General features: G+C 46.4%; 26 non-coding genes across 26 annotated transcripts; all 26 read left to right on the top strand.

Annotated features, from left to right (window-relative positions):
* The first annotated feature begins 43 nt into the window (after nt 1-43).
* trnal-aag (transfer RNA leucine (anticodon AAG)) lies at nt 44-125 on the top strand. The gene has a single exon. It is a non-coding gene; the product is annotated as a tRNA-Leu (tRNA).
* Nucleotides 126-588: 463 nt separating this feature from the next.
* Nucleotides 589-670, top strand: trnal-uag (transfer RNA leucine (anticodon UAG)). The gene has a single exon. It is a non-coding gene; the product is annotated as a tRNA-Leu (tRNA).
* A 510-nt stretch (nt 671-1,180) lies between these two features.
* Nucleotides 1,181-1,262, top strand: trnal-aag (transfer RNA leucine (anticodon AAG)). Its single transcript has one exon. It is a non-coding gene; the product is annotated as a tRNA-Leu (tRNA).
* Nucleotides 1,263-2,296: 1,034 nt separating this feature from the next.
* Nucleotides 2,297-2,378, top strand: trnal-uag (transfer RNA leucine (anticodon UAG)). Its single transcript has one exon. It is a non-coding gene; the product is annotated as a tRNA-Leu (tRNA).
* A 512-nt stretch (nt 2,379-2,890) lies between these two features.
* trnal-aag (transfer RNA leucine (anticodon AAG)) lies at nt 2,891-2,972 on the top strand. The gene has a single exon. It is a non-coding gene; the product is annotated as a tRNA-Leu (tRNA).
* A 791-nt stretch (nt 2,973-3,763) lies between these two features.
* trnal-aag (transfer RNA leucine (anticodon AAG)) lies at nt 3,764-3,845 on the top strand. Its single transcript has one exon. It is a non-coding gene; the product is annotated as a tRNA-Leu (tRNA).
* A 463-nt stretch (nt 3,846-4,308) lies between these two features.
* Nucleotides 4,309-4,390, top strand: trnal-uag (transfer RNA leucine (anticodon UAG)). The gene has a single exon. It is a non-coding gene; the product is annotated as a tRNA-Leu (tRNA).
* Nucleotides 4,391-4,893: 503 nt separating this feature from the next.
* Nucleotides 4,894-4,975, top strand: trnal-aag (transfer RNA leucine (anticodon AAG)). Its single transcript has one exon. It is a non-coding gene; the product is annotated as a tRNA-Leu (tRNA).
* Nucleotides 4,976-5,438: 463 nt separating this feature from the next.
* On the top strand, nt 5,439-5,520 carry trnal-uag (transfer RNA leucine (anticodon UAG)). The gene has a single exon. It is a non-coding gene; the product is annotated as a tRNA-Leu (tRNA).
* A 512-nt stretch (nt 5,521-6,032) lies between these two features.
* On the top strand, nt 6,033-6,114 carry trnal-aag (transfer RNA leucine (anticodon AAG)). The gene has a single exon. It is a non-coding gene; the product is annotated as a tRNA-Leu (tRNA).
* Nucleotides 6,115-6,577: 463 nt separating this feature from the next.
* trnal-uag (transfer RNA leucine (anticodon UAG)) lies at nt 6,578-6,659 on the top strand. Its single transcript has one exon. It is a non-coding gene; the product is annotated as a tRNA-Leu (tRNA).
* A 510-nt stretch (nt 6,660-7,169) lies between these two features.
* Nucleotides 7,170-7,251, top strand: trnal-aag (transfer RNA leucine (anticodon AAG)). Its single transcript has one exon. It is a non-coding gene; the product is annotated as a tRNA-Leu (tRNA).
* Nucleotides 7,252-8,285: 1,034 nt separating this feature from the next.
* On the top strand, nt 8,286-8,367 carry trnal-uag (transfer RNA leucine (anticodon UAG)). Its single transcript has one exon. It is a non-coding gene; the product is annotated as a tRNA-Leu (tRNA).
* Nucleotides 8,368-8,879: 512 nt separating this feature from the next.
* On the top strand, nt 8,880-8,961 carry trnal-aag (transfer RNA leucine (anticodon AAG)). The gene has a single exon. It is a non-coding gene; the product is annotated as a tRNA-Leu (tRNA).
* A 495-nt stretch (nt 8,962-9,456) lies between these two features.
* On the top strand, nt 9,457-9,538 carry trnal-aag (transfer RNA leucine (anticodon AAG)). The gene has a single exon. It is a non-coding gene; the product is annotated as a tRNA-Leu (tRNA).
* Nucleotides 9,539-10,041: 503 nt separating this feature from the next.
* On the top strand, nt 10,042-10,123 carry trnal-aag (transfer RNA leucine (anticodon AAG)). Its single transcript has one exon. It is a non-coding gene; the product is annotated as a tRNA-Leu (tRNA).
* Nucleotides 10,124-10,586: 463 nt separating this feature from the next.
* On the top strand, nt 10,587-10,668 carry trnal-uag (transfer RNA leucine (anticodon UAG)). The gene has a single exon. It is a non-coding gene; the product is annotated as a tRNA-Leu (tRNA).
* Nucleotides 10,669-11,180: 512 nt separating this feature from the next.
* Nucleotides 11,181-11,262, top strand: trnal-aag (transfer RNA leucine (anticodon AAG)). Its single transcript has one exon. It is a non-coding gene; the product is annotated as a tRNA-Leu (tRNA).
* Nucleotides 11,263-11,765: 503 nt separating this feature from the next.
* On the top strand, nt 11,766-11,847 carry trnal-aag (transfer RNA leucine (anticodon AAG)). The gene has a single exon. It is a non-coding gene; the product is annotated as a tRNA-Leu (tRNA).
* A 455-nt stretch (nt 11,848-12,302) lies between these two features.
* trnal-uag (transfer RNA leucine (anticodon UAG)) lies at nt 12,303-12,384 on the top strand. Its single transcript has one exon. It is a non-coding gene; the product is annotated as a tRNA-Leu (tRNA).
* A 512-nt stretch (nt 12,385-12,896) lies between these two features.
* trnal-aag (transfer RNA leucine (anticodon AAG)) lies at nt 12,897-12,978 on the top strand. Its single transcript has one exon. It is a non-coding gene; the product is annotated as a tRNA-Leu (tRNA).
* A 486-nt stretch (nt 12,979-13,464) lies between these two features.
* Nucleotides 13,465-13,546, top strand: trnal-uag (transfer RNA leucine (anticodon UAG)). Its single transcript has one exon. It is a non-coding gene; the product is annotated as a tRNA-Leu (tRNA).
* A 518-nt stretch (nt 13,547-14,064) lies between these two features.
* trnal-aag (transfer RNA leucine (anticodon AAG)) lies at nt 14,065-14,146 on the top strand. Its single transcript has one exon. It is a non-coding gene; the product is annotated as a tRNA-Leu (tRNA).
* Nucleotides 14,147-14,609: 463 nt separating this feature from the next.
* On the top strand, nt 14,610-14,691 carry trnal-uag (transfer RNA leucine (anticodon UAG)). The gene has a single exon. It is a non-coding gene; the product is annotated as a tRNA-Leu (tRNA).
* Nucleotides 14,692-15,203: 512 nt separating this feature from the next.
* trnal-aag (transfer RNA leucine (anticodon AAG)) lies at nt 15,204-15,285 on the top strand. Its single transcript has one exon. It is a non-coding gene; the product is annotated as a tRNA-Leu (tRNA).
* A 791-nt stretch (nt 15,286-16,076) lies between these two features.
* Nucleotides 16,077-16,158, top strand: trnal-aag (transfer RNA leucine (anticodon AAG)). Its single transcript has one exon. It is a non-coding gene; the product is annotated as a tRNA-Leu (tRNA).
* Nucleotides 16,159-16,410: the final 252 nt, after the last annotated feature.

Genomic DNA, 16,410 nt, shown 5'->3' with positions numbered 1-16,410 from the left:
TTTCTTTTCAGTGTCGCTACAGGCATGGATGGCTTGAAATGGAGGTAGTGTGGCCGAGCGGTCTAAGGCGCTGGATTAAGGCTCCAGTCTCTCAGGAGGCGTGGGTTCAAATCCCACCACTGCCACTTTGAGTTTCAAACTCTAAACTGGGTATCATAGCAGGAAGTTTTAAGTGATCCCTCTCTGTCAGCCATTACAGAGTGGAAGTCCACCCCTTTTGGCCGAAATTTCCAGACATTTAAAAATAAGAAATTGGTGTGAAATCAGTGAAATACACTTTTAAAATCACCATCACTAACGGGAAGCAGAGTGGCGCAGCGGAAGCGTGCTGGGCCCATAACCCAGAGGTCGATGGATCGAAACCATCCTCTGCTAATTAATGCGTTGTTCAGGCCTTCTCTGTGTGGTAGACTATTACCAAGAGTTGCCCAGCAACATCCTCCAATGGTCCAAGGTGATTATTTTGGTTTTCACCATTTGGAAAGACACCTGGGTAATTCTTGCTTTTCATATGTGACGTTCAATGATGTTGGATATCAGCACTGTGTCTTTTCTGTGTCGCTACAGACAGTAATGGGTTGAAGTGGAGGTAGTGTGGCCGAGTGGTCTAAGGCGCTGGATTTAGGCTCCAGTCTCTCAGGAGGCGTGGGTTCAAATCCCACCACTGCCAAGCTTAGCTCCTGTAACTTGGAGTTTCTAGCCCTAAACTGGCTGTCGGAGCAGGAGGTTGTAAGAGAGCCCTCTCTGTCAGCATTTACATTGGGAGGTGGTCATGATAAGCTCCTGGGTTTTGCAAGTCCACTCAATTTTGCCAAAATTTCCCATCCATTTAAAAATAAGAAATTGGTGTGAAATCAGTGAAATACACTTTTAAAATCACCATCACTAACGGAAAGCAGAGTGGCGCAGCGGAAGCGTGCTGGGCCCATAACCCAGAGGTCGATGGATCGAAACCATCCTCTGCTAATTAATGCGTTGTTCAGGGCTTCTCTATGTGGTAAACTGTTACCAAGAGTTGCCCAGCAACATCCTCCAGTAATCAAAATGGCCAGAGTTTTTGGTTTTCATCATTTGGAAAGACACCTGGGAAATTCTTGCTCTTCATATGTGACGTTCAATAATGTCGGATATCAGCACTGTCTTTTCGGTGTCGCTGCAGACAGTGATGGGCTGAGGTGGAGGTAGTGTGGCCGAGTGGTCTAAGGCGCTGGATTAAGGCTCCAGTCTCTCAGGAGGCGTGGGTTCAAATCCCACCACTGCCAAGATTAACTCCTGCAGCTTGGAGTTTCTAGCCCTAAACCGGGTATCAGAGTAAGAGGTCCCTCTCTGTCAGCCTTTATGGAGTGGAGGTTGTTATGACAAGCTATTGGATTTTGCAAGTCCACTCAATTTTGCCAAAATTTCAAAGGCATTTAAAGATAAGAAATTGGTGTGAAATCAGTGAAATACACTTTTAAAGTCACTAACGGAAAGCAGAGTGGCGCAGCGGAAGCGTGCTGGGCCCATAACCCAGAGGTCGATGGATCGAAACCATCCTCTGCTAATTAATGCGTTGTTCAGGCCTTCTCTGTGTGGTAGACTGGTACCAAGAGTTGCCCAGCAACATCCTCCGCTGATTAAGAAGCCCATATCAGTGGTGGCCAAAGCCAAATATTTAGGAAGACCCCTGGAAAATTCTTGCTCTTCACATTGGACGTTCAATAATGTTGGATATCAGTTCTGTTTCTTTTCAGTGTCGCTACAGGCATGGATGGCTTGAAATGGAGGTAGTGTGGCCGAGCGGTCTAAGGCGCTGGATTAAGGCTCCAGTGGGTTCAAATCCCACCACTGCCACTTTGAGTTTCAAACTCTAAACTGGGTATCATAGCAGGAAGTTTTAAGTGATCCCTCTCTGTCAGCCATTACAGAGTGGAAGTCCACCCCTTTTGGCCGAAATTTCCAGACATTTAAAAATAAGAAATTGGTGTGAAATCAGTGAAATACACTTTTAAAATCACCATCACTAACGGGAAGCAGAGTGGCGCAGCGGAAGCGTGCTGGGCCCATAACCCAGAGGTCGATGGATCGAAACCATCCTCTGCTAATTAATGCGTTGTTCAGGCCTTCTCTGTGTGGTAGACTATTACCAAGAGTTGCCCAGCAACATCCTCCAATGGTCCAAGGTGATTATTTTGGTTTTCACCATTTGGAAAGACACCTGGGTAATTCTTGCTTTTCATATGTGACGTTCAATGATGTTGGATATCAGCACTGTGTCTTTTCTGTGTCGCTACAGACAGTAATGGGTTGAAGTGGAGGTAGTGTGGCCGAGTGGTCTAAGGCGCTGGATTTAGGCTCCAGTCTCTCAGGAGGCGTGGGTTCAAATCCCACCACTGCCAAGCTTAGCTCCTGTAACTTGGAGTTTCTAGCCCTAAACTGGCTGTCGGAGCAGGAGGTTGTAAGAGAGCCCTCTCTGTCAGCATTTACATTGGGAGGTGGTCATGATAAGCTCCTGGGTTTTGCAAGTCCACTCAATTTTGCCAAAATTTCCCATCCATTTAAAAATAAGAAATTGGTGTGAAATCAGTGAAATACACTTTTAAAATCACCATCACTAACGGAAAGCAGAGTGGCGCAGCGGAAGCGTGCTGGGCCCATAACCCAGAGGTCGATGGATCGAAACCATCCTCTGCTAATTAATGCGTTGTTCAGGCCTTCTCTATGTGGTAAACTGTTACCAAGAGTTGCCAAGCAACATCCTCCAGTAATCAAAATGACCAGAGTTTTTGGTTTTCACCATTTGGAAAGACACCTGGGAAATTCTTGCTCTTCATATGTGACGTTCAATAATGTCGGATATCAGCACTGTGTCTTTTCAATGTCGCTGCAGACAGTGATGGGCTGAGGTGGAGGTAGTGTGGCCGAGTGGTCTAAGGCGCTGGATTAAGGCTCCAGTCTCTCAGGAGGCGTGGGTTCAAATCCCACCACTGCCAAGATTAACTCCTGCAGCTTGGAGTTTCTAGCCCTAAACCGGGTATCAGAGTAAGAGGTCCCTCTCTGTCAGCCTTTATGGAGTGGAGGTTGTTATGACAAGCTATTGGATTTTGCAAGTCCACTCAATTTTGCCAAAATTTCAAAGGCATTTAAAGATAAGAAATTGGTGTGAAATCAGTGAAATACACTTTTGAAGTCACTAACGGAAAGCAGAGTGGCGCAGCGGAAGCGTGCTGGGCCCATAACCCAGAGGTCGATGGATCGAAACCATCCTCTGCTAATTAATGCGTTGTTCAGGCCTTCTCTGTGTGGTAGACTGGTACCAAGAGTTGCCCAGCAACATCCTCCAGTAATCAAAATGGCCAGAGTTTTTGGTTTTCATCATTTGGAAAGACACCTGGGAAATTCTTGCTCTTCATATGTGACGTTCAATAATGTCGGATATCAGCACTGTCTTTTCGGTGTCGCACTTTTAAAGTCACCATCACTAACGGGAAGCAGAGTGGCGCAGCGGAAGCGTGCTGGGCCCATAACCCAGAGGTCGATGGATCGAAACCATCCTCTGCTAATTAATGCGTTGTTCAGGCCTTCTCTGTGTGGTAGACTGGTACCAAGAGTTGCCCAGCAACATCCTCCGCTGATTAAGAAGCCCATATCAGTGGTGGCCGAAGCCAAATATTTAGGAAGACCCCTGGAAAATTCTTGCTCTTCACATTGGACGTTCAATAATGTTGGATATCAGTTCTGTTTCTTTTCAGTGTCGCTACAGGCATGGATGGCTTGAAATGGAGGTAGTGTGGCCGAGCGGTCTAAGGCGCTGGATTAAGGCTCCAGTCTCTCAGGAGGCGTGGGTTCAAATCCCACCACTGCCACTTTGAGTTTCAAACTCTAAACTGGGTATCATAGCAGGAAGTTTTAAGTGATCCCTCTCTGTCAGCCATTACAGAGTGGAAGTCCACCCCTTTTGGCCGAAATTTCCAGACATTTAAAAATAAGAAATTGGTGTGAAATCAGTGAAATACACTTTTAAAATCACCATCACTAACGGGAAGCAGAGTGGCGCAGCGGAAGCGTGCTGGGCCCATAACCCAGAGGTCGATGGATCGAAACCATCCTCTGCTAATTAATGCGTTGTTCAGGCCTTCTCTGTGTGGTAGACTATTACCAAGAGTTGCCCAGCAACATCCTCCAATGGTCCAAGGTGATTATTTTGGTTTTCACCATTTGGAAAGACACCTGGGTAATTCTTGCTTTTCATATGTGACGTTCAATGATGTTGGATATCAGCACTGTGTCTTTTCTGTGTCGCTACAGACAGTAATGGGTTGAAGTGGAGGTAGTGTGGCCGAGTGGTCTAAGGCGCTGGATTTAGGCTCCAGTCTCTCAGGAGGCGTGGGTTCAAATCCCGCCACTGCCAAGATTAACTCCTGCAGCTTGGAGTTTCTAGCCCTAAACCGGGTATCAGAGTAAGAGGTCCCTCTCTGTCAGCCTTTATGGAGTGGAGGTTGTTATGACAAGCTATTGGATTTTGCAAGTCCACTCAATTTTGCCAAAATTTCAAAGGCATTTAAAGATAAGAAATTGGTGTGAAATCAGTGAAATACAGTTTTAAAGTCACTAACGGAAAGCAGAGTGGCGCAGCGGAAGCGTGCTGGGCCCATAACCCAGAGGTCGATGGATCGAAACCATCCTCTGCTAATTAATGCGTTGTTCAGGCCTTCTCTGTGTGGTAGACTGGTATCAAGAGTTGCCCAGCAACATCTTCCGCTGATTAAGAAGCCCATATCAGTGGTGGCCGAAGCCAAATATTTAGGAAGACCCCTGGAAAATTCTTGCTCTTCACATTGGACGTTCAATAATTTTGGATATCAGTTCTGTTTCTTTTCAGTGTCGCTACAGGCATGGATGGCTTGAAATGGAGGTAGTGTGGCCGAGCGGTCTAAGGCGCTGGATTAAGGCTCCAGTCTCTCAGGAGGCGTGGGTTCAAATCCCACCACTGCCACTTTGAGTTTCAAACTCTAAACTGGGTATCATAGCAGGAAGTTGTAAGTGATCCCTCTCTGTCAGCCATTACAGAGTGGAAGTCCACCCCTTTTGGCCGAAATTTCCAGACATTTAAAAATAAGAAATTGGTGTGAAATCAGTGAAATACACTTTTAAAATCACCATCACTAACGGAAAGCAGAGTGGCGCAGCGGAAGCGTGCTGGGCCCATAACCCAGAGGTCGATGGATCGAAACCATCCTCTGCTAATTAATGCGTTGTTCAGGCCTTCTCTATGTGGTAAACTGTTACCAAGAGTTGCCCAGCAACATCCTCCAATGGTCCAAGGTGATTATTTTGGTTTTCACCATTTGGAAAGACACCTGGGTAATTCTTGCTTTTCATATGTGACGTTCAATGATGTTGGATATCAGCACTGTGTCTTTTCTGTGTCGCTACAGACAGTAATGGGTTGAAGTGGAGGTAGTGTGGCCGAGTGGTCTAAGGTGCTGGATTTAGGCTCCAGTCTCTCAGGAGGCGTGGGTTCAAATCCCGCCACTGCCAAGCTTAGCTCCTGTAACTTGGGTTTTCTAGCCCTAAACTGGCTGTCGGAGCAGGAGGTTGTAAGAGAGCCCTCTCTGTCAGCATTTACATTGGGAGGTGGTCATGATAAGCTCCTGGGTTTTGCAAGTCCACTCAATTTTGCCAAAATTTCCCATCCATTTAAAAATAAGAAATTGGTGTGAAATCAGTGAAATACAGTTTTAAAGTCACTAACGGAAAGCAGAGTGGCGCAGCGGAAGCGTGCTGGGCCCATAACCCAGAGGTCGATGGATCGAAACCATCCTCTGCTAATTAATGCGTTGTTCAGGCCTTCTCTGTGTGGTAGACTGGTATCAAGAGTTGCCCAGCAACATCTTCCGCTGATTAAGAAGCCCATATCAGTGGTGGCCGAAGCCAAATATTTAGGAAGACCCCTGGAAAATTCTTGCTCTTCACATTGGACGTTCAATAATGTTGGATATCAGTTCTGTTTCTTTTCAGTGTCGCTACAGGCATGGATGGCTTGAAATGGAGGTAGTGTGGCCGAGCGGTCTAAGGCGCTGGATTAAGGCTCCAGTCTCTCAGGAGGCGTGGGTTCAAATCCCACCACTGCCACTTTGAGTTTCAAACTCTAAACTGGGTATCATAGCAGGAAGTTTTAAGTGATCCCTCTCTGTCAGCCATTACAGAGTGGAAGTCCACCCCTTTTGGCCGAAATTTCCAGACATTTAAAAATAAGAAATTGGTGTGAAATCAGTGAAATACACTTTTAAAATCACCATCACTAACGGGAAGCAGAGTGGCGCAGCGGAAGCGTGCTGGGCCCATAACCCAGAGGTCGATGGATCGAAACCATCCTCTGCTAATTAATGCGTTGTTCAGGCCTTCTCTGTGTGGTAGACTATTACCAAGAGTTGCCCAGCAACATCCTCCAATGGTCCAAGGTGATTATTTTGGTTTTCACCATTTGGAAAGACACCTGGGTAATTCTTGCTTTTCATATGTGACGTTCAATGATGTTGGATATCAGCACTGTGTCTTTTCTGTGTCGCTACAGACAGTAATGGGTTGAAGTGGAGGTAGTGTGGCCGAGTGGTCTAAGGCGCTGGATTTAGGCTCCAGTCTCTCAGGAGGCGTGGGTTCAAATCCCACCACTGCCAAGCTTAGCTCCTGTAACTTGGAGTTTCTAGCCCTAAACTGGCTGTCGGAGCAGGAGGTTGTAAGAGAGCCCTCTCTGTCAGCATTTACATTGGGAGGTGGTCATGATAAGCTCCTGGGTTTTGCAAGTCCACTCAATTTTGCCAAAATTTCCCATCCATTTAAAAATAAGAAATTGGTGTGAAATCAGTGAAATACACTTTTAAAATCACCATCACTAACGGAAAGCAGAGTGGCGCAGCGGAAGCGTGCTGGGCCCATAACCCAGAGGTCGATGGATCGAAACCATCCTCTGCTAATTAATGCGTTGTTCAGGGCTTCTCTATGTGGTAAACTGTTACCAAGAGTTGCCCAGCAACATCCTCCAGTAATCAAAATGGCCAGAGTTTTTGGTTTTCATCATTTGGAAAGACACCTGGGAAATTCTTGCTCTTCATATGTGACGTTCAATAATGTCGGATATCAGCACTGTCTTTTCGGTGTCGCTGCAGACAGTGATGGGCTGAGGTGGAGGTAGTGTGGCCGAGTGGTCTAAGGCGCTGGATTAAGGCTCCAGTCTCTCAGGAGGCGTGGGTTCAAATCCCACCACTGCCAAGATTAACTCCTGCAGCTTGGAGTTTCTAGCCCTAAACCGGGTATCAGAGTAAGAGGTCCCTCTCTGTCAGCCTTTATGGAGTGGAGGTTGTTATGACAAGCTATTGGATTTTGCAAGTCCACTCAATTTTGCCAAAATTTCAAAGGCATTTAAAGATAAGAAATTGGTGTGAAATCAGTGAAATACACTTTTAAAGTCACTAACGGAAAGCAGAGTGGCGCAGCGGAAGCGTGCTGGGCCCATAACCCAGAGGTCGATGGATCGAAACCATCCTCTGCTAATTAATGCGTTGTTCAGGCCTTCTCTGTGTGGTAGACTGGTACCAAGAGTTGCCCAGCAACATCCTCCGCTGATTAAGAAGCCCATATCAGTGGTGGCCAAAGCCAAATATTTAGGAAGACCCCTGGAAAATTCTTGCTCTTCACATTGGACGTTCAATAATGTTGGATATCAGTTCTGTTTCTTTTCAGTGTCGCTACAGGCATGGATGGCTTGAAATGGAGGTAGTGTGGCCGAGCGGTCTAAGGCGCTGGATTAAGGCTCCAGTGGGTTCAAATCCCACCACTGCCACTTTGAGTTTCAAACTCTAAACTGGGTATCATAGCAGGAAGTTTTAAGTGATCCCTCTCTGTCAGCCATTACAGAGTGGAAGTCCACCCCTTTTGGCCGAAATTTCCAGACATTTAAAAATAAGAAATTGGTGTGAAATCAGTGAAATACACTTTTAAAATCACCATCACTAACGGGAAGCAGAGTGGCGCAGCGGAAGCGTGCTGGGCCCATAACCCAGAGGTCGATGGATCGAAACCATCCTCTGCTAATTAATGCGTTGTTCAGGCCTTCTCTGTGTGGTAGACTATTACCAAGAGTTGCCCAGCAACATCCTCCAATGGTCCAAGGTGATTATTTTGGTTTTCACCATTTGGAAAGACACCTGGGTAATTCTTGCTTTTCATATGTGACGTTCAATGATGTTGGATATCAGCACTGTGTCTTTTCTGTGTCGCTACAGACAGTAATGGGTTGAAGTGGAGGTAGTGTGGCCGAGTGGTCTAAGGCGCTGGATTTAGGCTCCAGTCTCTCAGGAGGCGTGGGTTCAAATCCCACCACTGCCAAGCTTAGCTCCTGTAACTTGGAGTTTCTAGCCCTAAACTGGCTGTCGGAGCAGGAGGTTGTAAGAGAGCCCTCTCTGTCAGCATTTACATTGGGAGGTGGTCATGATAAGCTCCTGGGTTTTGCAAGTCCACTCAATTTTGCCAAAATTTCCCATCCATTTAAAAATAAGAAATTGGTGTGAAATCAGTGAAATACACTTTTAAAATCACCATCACTAACGGAAAGCAGAGTGGCGCAGCGGAAGCGTGCTGGGCCCATAACCCAGAGGTCGATGGATCGAAACCATCCTCTGCTAATTAATGCGTTGTTCAGGCCTTCTCTATGTGGTAAACTGTTACCAAGAGTTGCCAAGCAACATCCTCCAGTAATCAAAATGACCAGAGTTTTTGGTTTTCACCATTTGGAAAGACACCTGGGAAATTCTTGCTCTTCATATGTGACGTTCAATAATGTCGGATATCAGCACTGTGTCTTTTCAATGTCGCTGCAGACAGTGATGGGCTGAGGTGGAGGTAGTGTGGCCGAGTGGTCTAAGGCGCTGGATTAAGGCTCCAGTCTCTCAGGAGGCGTGGGTTCAAATCCCACCACTGCCAAGATTAACTCCTGCAGCTTGGAGTTTCTAGCCCTAAACCGGGTATCAGAGTAAGAGGTCCCTCTCTGTCAGCCTTTATGGAGTGGAGGTTGTTATGACAAGCTATTGGATTTTGCAAGTCCACTCAATTTTGCCAAAATTTCAAAGGCATTTAAAGATAAGAAATTGGTGTGAAATCAGTGAAATACACTTTTGAAGTCACTAACGGAAAGCAGAGTGGCGCAGCGGAAGCGTGCTGGGCCCATAACCCAGAGGTCGATGGATCGAAACCATCCTCTGCTAATTAATGCGTTGTTCAGGCCTTCTCTGTGTGGTAGACTGGTACCAAGAGTTGCCCAGCAACATCCTCCAGTAATCAAAATGGCCAGAGTTTTTGGTTTTCATCATTTGGAAAGACACCTGGGAAATTCTTGCTCTTCATATGTGACGTTCAATAATGTCGGATATCAGCACTGTCTTTTCGGTGTCGCTGCAGACAGTGATGGGCTGAGGTGGAGGTAGTGTGGCCGAGTGGTCTAAGGCGCTGGATTAAGGCTCCAGTCTCTCAGGAGGCGTGGGTTCAAATCCCACCACTGCCAAGATTAACTCCTGCAGCTTGGAGTTTCTAGCCCTAAACCGGGTATCAGAGTAAGAGGTCCCTCTCTGTCAGCCTTTATGGAGTGGAGGTTGTTATGACAAGCTATTGGATTTTGCAAGTCCACTCAATTTTGCCAAAATTTCAAAGGCATTTAAAGATAAGAAATTGGTGTGAAATCAGTGAAATACACTTTTAAAGTCACTAACGGAAAGCAGAGTGGCGCAGCGGAAGCGTGCTGGGCCCATAACCCAGAGGTCGATGGATCGAAACCATCCTCTGCTAATTAATGCGTTGTTCAGGCCTTCTCTGTGTGGTAGACTGGTACCAAGAGTTGCCCAGCAACATCCTCCGCTGATTAAGAAGCCCATATCAGTGGTGGCCAAAGCCAAATATTTAGGAAGACCCCTGGAAAATTCTTGCTCTTCACATTGGACGTTCAATAATGTTGGATATCAGTTCTGTTTCTTTTCAGTGTCGCTACAGGCATGGATGGCTTGAAATGGAGGTAGTGTGGCCGAGCGGTCTAAGGCTCTGGATTAAGGCTCCAGTCTCTCAGGAGGCGTGGGTTCAAATCCCACCACTGCCACTTTGAGTTTCAAACTCTAAACTGGGTATCATAGCAGGAAGTTTTAAGTGATCCCTCTCTGTCAGCCATTACAGAGTGGAAGTCCACCCCTTTTGGCCGAAATTTCCAGACATTTAAAAATAAGAAATTGGTGTGAAATCAGTGAAATACACTTTTAAAATCACCATCACTAACGGGAAGCAGAGTGGCGCAGCGGAAGCGTGCTGGGCCCATAACCCAGAGGTCGATGGATCGAAACCATCCTCTGCTAATTAATGCGTTGTTCAGGCCTTCTCTGTGTGGTAGACTATTACCAAGAGTTGCCCAGCAACATCCTCCAATGGTCCAAGGTGATTATTTTGGTTTTCACCATTTGGAAAGACACCTGGGTAATTCTTGCTTTTCATATGTGACGTTCAATGATGTTGGATATCAGCACTGTGTCTTTTCTGTGTCGCTACAGACAGTAATGGGTTGAAGTGGAGGTAGTGTGGCCGAGTGGTCTAAGGCGCTGGATTTAGGCTCCAGTCTCTCAGGAGGCGTGGGTTCAAATCCCACCACTGCCAAGCTTAGCTCCTGTAACTTGGAGTTTCTAGCCCTAAACTGGCTGTCGGAGCAGGAGGTTGTAAGAGAGCCCTCTCTGTCAGCATTTACATTGGGAGGTGGTCATGATAAGCTCCTGGGTTTTGCAAGTCCACTCAATTTTGCCAAAATTTCCCATCCATTTAAAAATAAGAAATTGGTGTGAAATCAGTGAAATACACTTTTAAAATCACCATCACTAACGGAAAGCAGAGTGGCGCAGCGGAAGCGTGCTGGGCCCATAACCCAGAGGTCGATGGATCGAAACCATCCTCTGCTAATTAATGCGTTGTTCAGGCCTTCTCTATGTGGTAAACTGTTACCAAGAGTTGCCCAGCAACATCCTCCAGTAATCAAAATGACCAGAGTTTTTGGTTTTCACCATTTGGAAAGACACCTGGGAAATTCTTGCTCTTCATATGTGACGTTCAATAATGTCGGATATCAGCACTGTGTCTTTTCGGTGTCGCTGCAGACAGTGATGGGCTGAGGTGGAGGTAGTGTGGCCGAGTGGTCTAAGGCGCTGGATTAAGGCTCCAGTCTCTCAGGAGGCGTGGGTTCAAATCCCACCACTGCCAAGATTAACTCCTGCAGCTTGGAGTTTCTAGCCCTAAACCGGGTATCAGAGTAAGAGGTCCCTCTCTGTCAGCCTTTATGGAGTGGAGGTTGTTATGACAAGCTATTGGATTTTGCAAGTCCACTCAATTTTGCCAAAATTTCAAAGGCATTTAAAGATAAGAAATTGGTGTGAAATCAGTGAAATACAGTTTTAAAGTCACTAACGGAAAGCAGAGTGGCGCAGCGGAAGCGTGCTGGGCCCATAACCCAGAGGTCGATGGATCGAAACCATCCTCTGCTAATTAATGCGTTGTTCAGGCCTTCTCTGTGTGGTAGACTGGTATCAAGAGTTGCCCAGCAACATCTTCCGCTGATTAAGAAGCCCATATCAGTGGTGGCCGAAGCCAAATATTTAGGAAGACCCCTGGAAAATTCTTGCTCTTCACATTGGACGTTCAATAATTTTGGATATCAGTTCTGTTTCTTTTCAGTGTCGCTACAGGCATGGATGGCTTGAAATGGAGGTAGTGTGGCCGAGCGGTCTAAGGCGCTGGATTAAGGCTCCAGTCTCTCAGGAGGCGTGGGTTCAAATCCCACCACTGCCACTTTGAGTTTCAAACTCTAAACTGGGTATCATAGCAGGAAGTTGTAAGTGATCCCTCTCTGTCAGCCATTACAGAGTGGAAGTCCACCCCTTTTGGCCGAAATTTCCAGACATTTAAAAATAAGAAATTGGTGTGAAATCAGTGAAATACACTTTTAAAATCACCATCACTAACGGAAAGCAGAGTGGCGCAGCGGAAGCGTGCTGGGCCCATAACCCAGAGGTCGATGGATCGAAACCATCCTCTGCTAATTAATGCGTTGTTCAGGCCTTCTCTATGTGGTAAACTGTTACCAAGAGTTGCCCAGCAACATGGTCCAAGGTGATTATTTTGGTTTTCACCATTTGGAAAGACACCTGGGTAATTCTTGCTTTTCATATGTGACGTTCAATGATGTTGGATATCAGCACTGTGTCTTTTCTGTGTCGCTACAGACAGTAATGGGTTGAAGTGGAGGTAGTGTGGCCGAGTGGTCTAAGGTGCTGGATTTAGGCTCCAGTCTCTCAGGAGGCGTGGGTTCAAATCCCACCACTGCCAAGCTTAGCTCCTGTAACTTGGGGTTTCTAGCCCTAAACTGGCTGTCGGAGCAGGAGGTTGTAAGAGAGCCCTCTCTGTCAGCATTTACATTGGGAGGTGGTCATGATAAGCTCCTGGGTTTTGCAAGTCCACTCAATTTTGCCAAAATTTCCCATCCATTTAAAAATAAGAAATTGGTGTGAAATCAGTGAAATACACTTTTAAAGTCACCATCACTAACGGGAAGCAGAGTGGCGCAGCGGAAGCGTGCTGGGCCCATAACCCAGAGGTCGATGGATCGAAACCATCCTCTGCTAATTAATGCATTGTTCAGGGCTTCTCTATGTGGTAGACTATTACCAAGAGTTGCCCAGCAACATCCTCCAGTAATCAAAATGGCCAGAGTTTTTGGTTTTCACCATTTGGAAAGACACCTGGGAAATTCTTGCTCTTCATATGTGACGTTCAATAATGTCGGATATCAGCACTGTGTCTTTTCGGTGTCGCTGCAGACAGTGATGGGCTGAGGTGGAGGTAGTGTGGCCGAGTGGTCTAAGGCGCTGGATTAAGGCTCCAGTCTCTCAGGAGGCGTGGGTTCAAATCCCACCACTGCCAAGATTAACTCCTGCAGCTTGGAGTTTCTAGCCCTAAACCGGGTATCAGAGTAAGAGGTCCCTCTCTGTCAGCCTTTATGGAGTGGAGGTTGTTATGACAAGCTATTGGATTTTGCAAGTCCACTCAATTTTGCCAAAATTTCAAAGGCATTTAAAGATAAGAAATTGGTGTGAAATCAGTGAAATACACTTTTAAAGTCACTAACGGAATGCAGAGTGGCGCAGCGGAAGCGTGCTGGGCCCATAACCCAGAGGTCGATGGATCGAAACCATCCTCTGCTAATTAATGCGTTGTTCAGGCCTTCTCTATGTGGTAAACTGTTACCAAGAGTTGCCCAGCAACATGGTCCAAGGTGATTATTTTGGTTTTCACCATTTGGAAAGACACCTGGGTAATTCTTGCTTTTCATATGTGACGTTCAATGATGTTGGATATCAGCACTGTGTCTTTTCTGTGTCGCTACAGACAGTAATGGGTTGAAGTGGAGGTAGTGTGGCCGAGTGGTCTAAGGTGCTGGATTTAGGCTCCAGTCTCTCAGGAGGCGTGGGTTCAAATCCCGCCACTGCCAAGCTTAGCTCCTGTAACTTGGGTTTTCTAGCCCTAAACTGGCTGTCGGAGCAGGAGGTTGTAATAGAGCCCTCTCTGTCAGCATTTACATTGGGAGGTGGTCATGATAAGCTCCTGGGTTTTGCAAGTCCACTCAATTTTGCCAAAATTTCCCATCCATTTAAAAATAAGAAATTGGTGTCAAATCAGTGAAATACACTTTTAAAGTCACCATCACTAACGGGAAGCAGAGTGGCGCAGCGGAAGCGTGCTGGGCCCATAACCCAGAGGTCGATGGATCGAAACCATCCTCTGCTAATTAATGCGTTGTTCAGGCCTTCTCTGTGTGGTAGACTGGTACCAAGAGTTGCCCAGCAACATCCTCCGCTGATTAAGAAGCCCATATCAGTGGTGGCCGAAGCCAAATATTTAGGAAGACCCCTGGAAAATTCTTGCTCTTCACATTGGACGTTCAATAATGTTGGATATCAGTTCTGTTTCTTTTCAGTGTCGCTACAGGCATGGATGGCTTGAAATGGAGGTAGTGTGGCCGAGCGGTCTAAGGCGCTGGATTAAGGCTCCAGTCTCTCAGGAGGCGTGGGTTCAAATCCCACCACTGCCACTTTGAGTTTCAAACTCTAAACTGGGTATCATAGCAGGAAGTTTTAAGTGATCCCTCTCTGTCAGCCATTACAGAGTGGAAGTCCACCCCTTTTGGCCGAAATTTCCAGACATTTAAAAATAAGAAATTGGTGTGAAATCAGTGAAATACACTTTTAAAATCACCATCACTAACGGGAAGCAGAGTGGCGCAGCGGAAGCGTGCTGGGCCCATAACCCAGAGGTCGATGGATCGAAACCATCCTCTGCTAATTAATGCGTTGTTCAGGCCTTCTCTGTGTGGTAGACTATTACCAAGAGTTGCCCAGCAACATCCTCCAATGGTCCAAGGTGATTATTTTGGTTTTCACCATTTGGAAAGACACCTGGGTAATTCTTGCTTTTCATATGTGACGTTCAATGATGTTGGATATCAGCACTGTGTCTTTTCTGTGTCGCTACAGACAGTAATGGGTTGAAGTGGAGGTAGTGTGGCCGAGTGGTCTAAGGCGCTGGATTTAGGCTCCAGTCTCTCAGGAGGCGTGGGTTCAAATCCCACCACTGCCAAGCTTAGCTCCTGTAACTTGGAGTTTCTAGCCCTAAACTGGCTGTCGGAGCAGGAGGTTGTAAGAGAGCCCTCTCTGTCAGCATTTACATTGGGAGGTGGTCATGATAAGCTCCTGGGTTTTGCAAGTCCACTCAATTTTGCCAAAATTTCCCATCCATTTAAAAATAAGAAATTGGTGTGAAATCAGTGAAATACACTTTTAAAATCACCATCACTAACGGAAAGCAGAGTGGCGCAGCGGAAGCGTGCTGGGCCCATAACCCAGAGGTCGATGGATCGAAACCATCCTCTGCTAATTAATGCGTTGTTCAGGCCTTCTCTATGTGGTAAACTGTTACCAAGAGTTGCCAAGCAACATCCTCCAGTAATCAAAATGACCAGAGTTTTTGGTTTTCACCATTTGGAAAGACACCTGGGAAATTCTTGCTCTTCATATGTGACGTTCAATAATGTCGGATATCAGCACTGTGTCTTTTCAATGTCGCTGCAGACAGTGATGGGCTGAGGTGGAGGTAGTGTGGCCGAGTGGTCTAAGGCGCTGGATTAAGGCTCCAGTCTCTCAGGAGGCGTGGGTTCAAATCCCACCACTGCCAAGATTAACTCCTGCAGCTTGGAGTTTCTAGCCCTAAACCGGGTATCAGAGTAAGAGGTCCCTCTCTGTCAGCCTTTATGGAGTGGAGGTTGTTATGACAAGCTATTGGATTTTGCAAGTCCACTCAATTTTGCCAAAATTTCAAAGGCATTTAAAGATAAGAAATTGGTGTGAAATCAGTGAAATACACTTTTGAAGTCACTAACGGAAAGCAGAGTGGCGCAGCGGAAGCGTGCTGGGCCCATAACCCAGAGGTCGATGGATCGAAACCATCCTCTGCTAATTAATGCGTTGTTCAGGCCTTCTCTGTGTGGTAGACTGGTACCAAGAGTTGCCCAGCAACATCCTCCAGTAATCAAAATGGCCAGAGTTTTTGGTTTTCATCATTTGGAAAGACACCTGGGAAATTCTTGCTCTTCATATGTGACGTTCAATAATGTCGGATATCAGCACTGTCTTTTCGGTGTCGCACTTTTAAAGTCACCATCACTAACGGGAAGCAGAGTGGCGCAGCGGAAGCGTGCTGGGCCCATAACCCAGAGGTCGATGGATCGAAACCATCCTCTGCTAATTAATGCGTTGTTCAGGCCTTCTCTGTGTGGTAGACTGGTACCAAGAGTTGCCCAGCAACATCCTCCGCTGATTAAGAAGCCCATATCAGTGGTGGCCGAAGCCAAATATTTAGGAAGACCCCTGGAAAATTCTTGCTCTTCACATTGGACGTTCAATAATGTTGGATATCAGTTCTGTTTCTTTTCAGTGTCGCTACAGGCATGGATGGCTTGAAATGGAGGTAGTGTGGCCGAGCGGTCTAAGGCGCTGGATTAAGGCTCCAGTCTCTCAGGAGGCGTGGGTTCAAATCCCACCACTGCCACTTTGAGTTTCAAACTCTAAACTGGGTATCATAGCAGGAAGTTTTAAGTGATCCCTCTCTGTCAGCCATTACAGAGTGGAAGTCCACCCCTTTTGGCCGAAATTTCCAGACATTTAAAAATAAGAAATTGGTGTGAAATCAGTGAAATACACTTTTAAAATCACCATCACTAACGGGAAGCAGAGTGGCGCAGCGGAAGCGTGCTGGGCCCATAACCCAGAGGTCGATGGATCGAAACCATCCTCTGCTAAT

The sequence above is a fragment of the Scomber japonicus genome, chromosome 8 (genome assembly GCF_027409825.1).
Source record: "Scomber japonicus isolate fScoJap1 chromosome 8, fScoJap1.pri, whole genome shotgun sequence".
NCBI lineage: Eukaryota > Metazoa > Chordata > Actinopteri > Scombriformes > Scombridae > Scomber > Scomber japonicus.
Note: the sequence above shows the minus strand (reverse complement) of the source record. Positions and strands in the feature narration are given on the sequence as shown.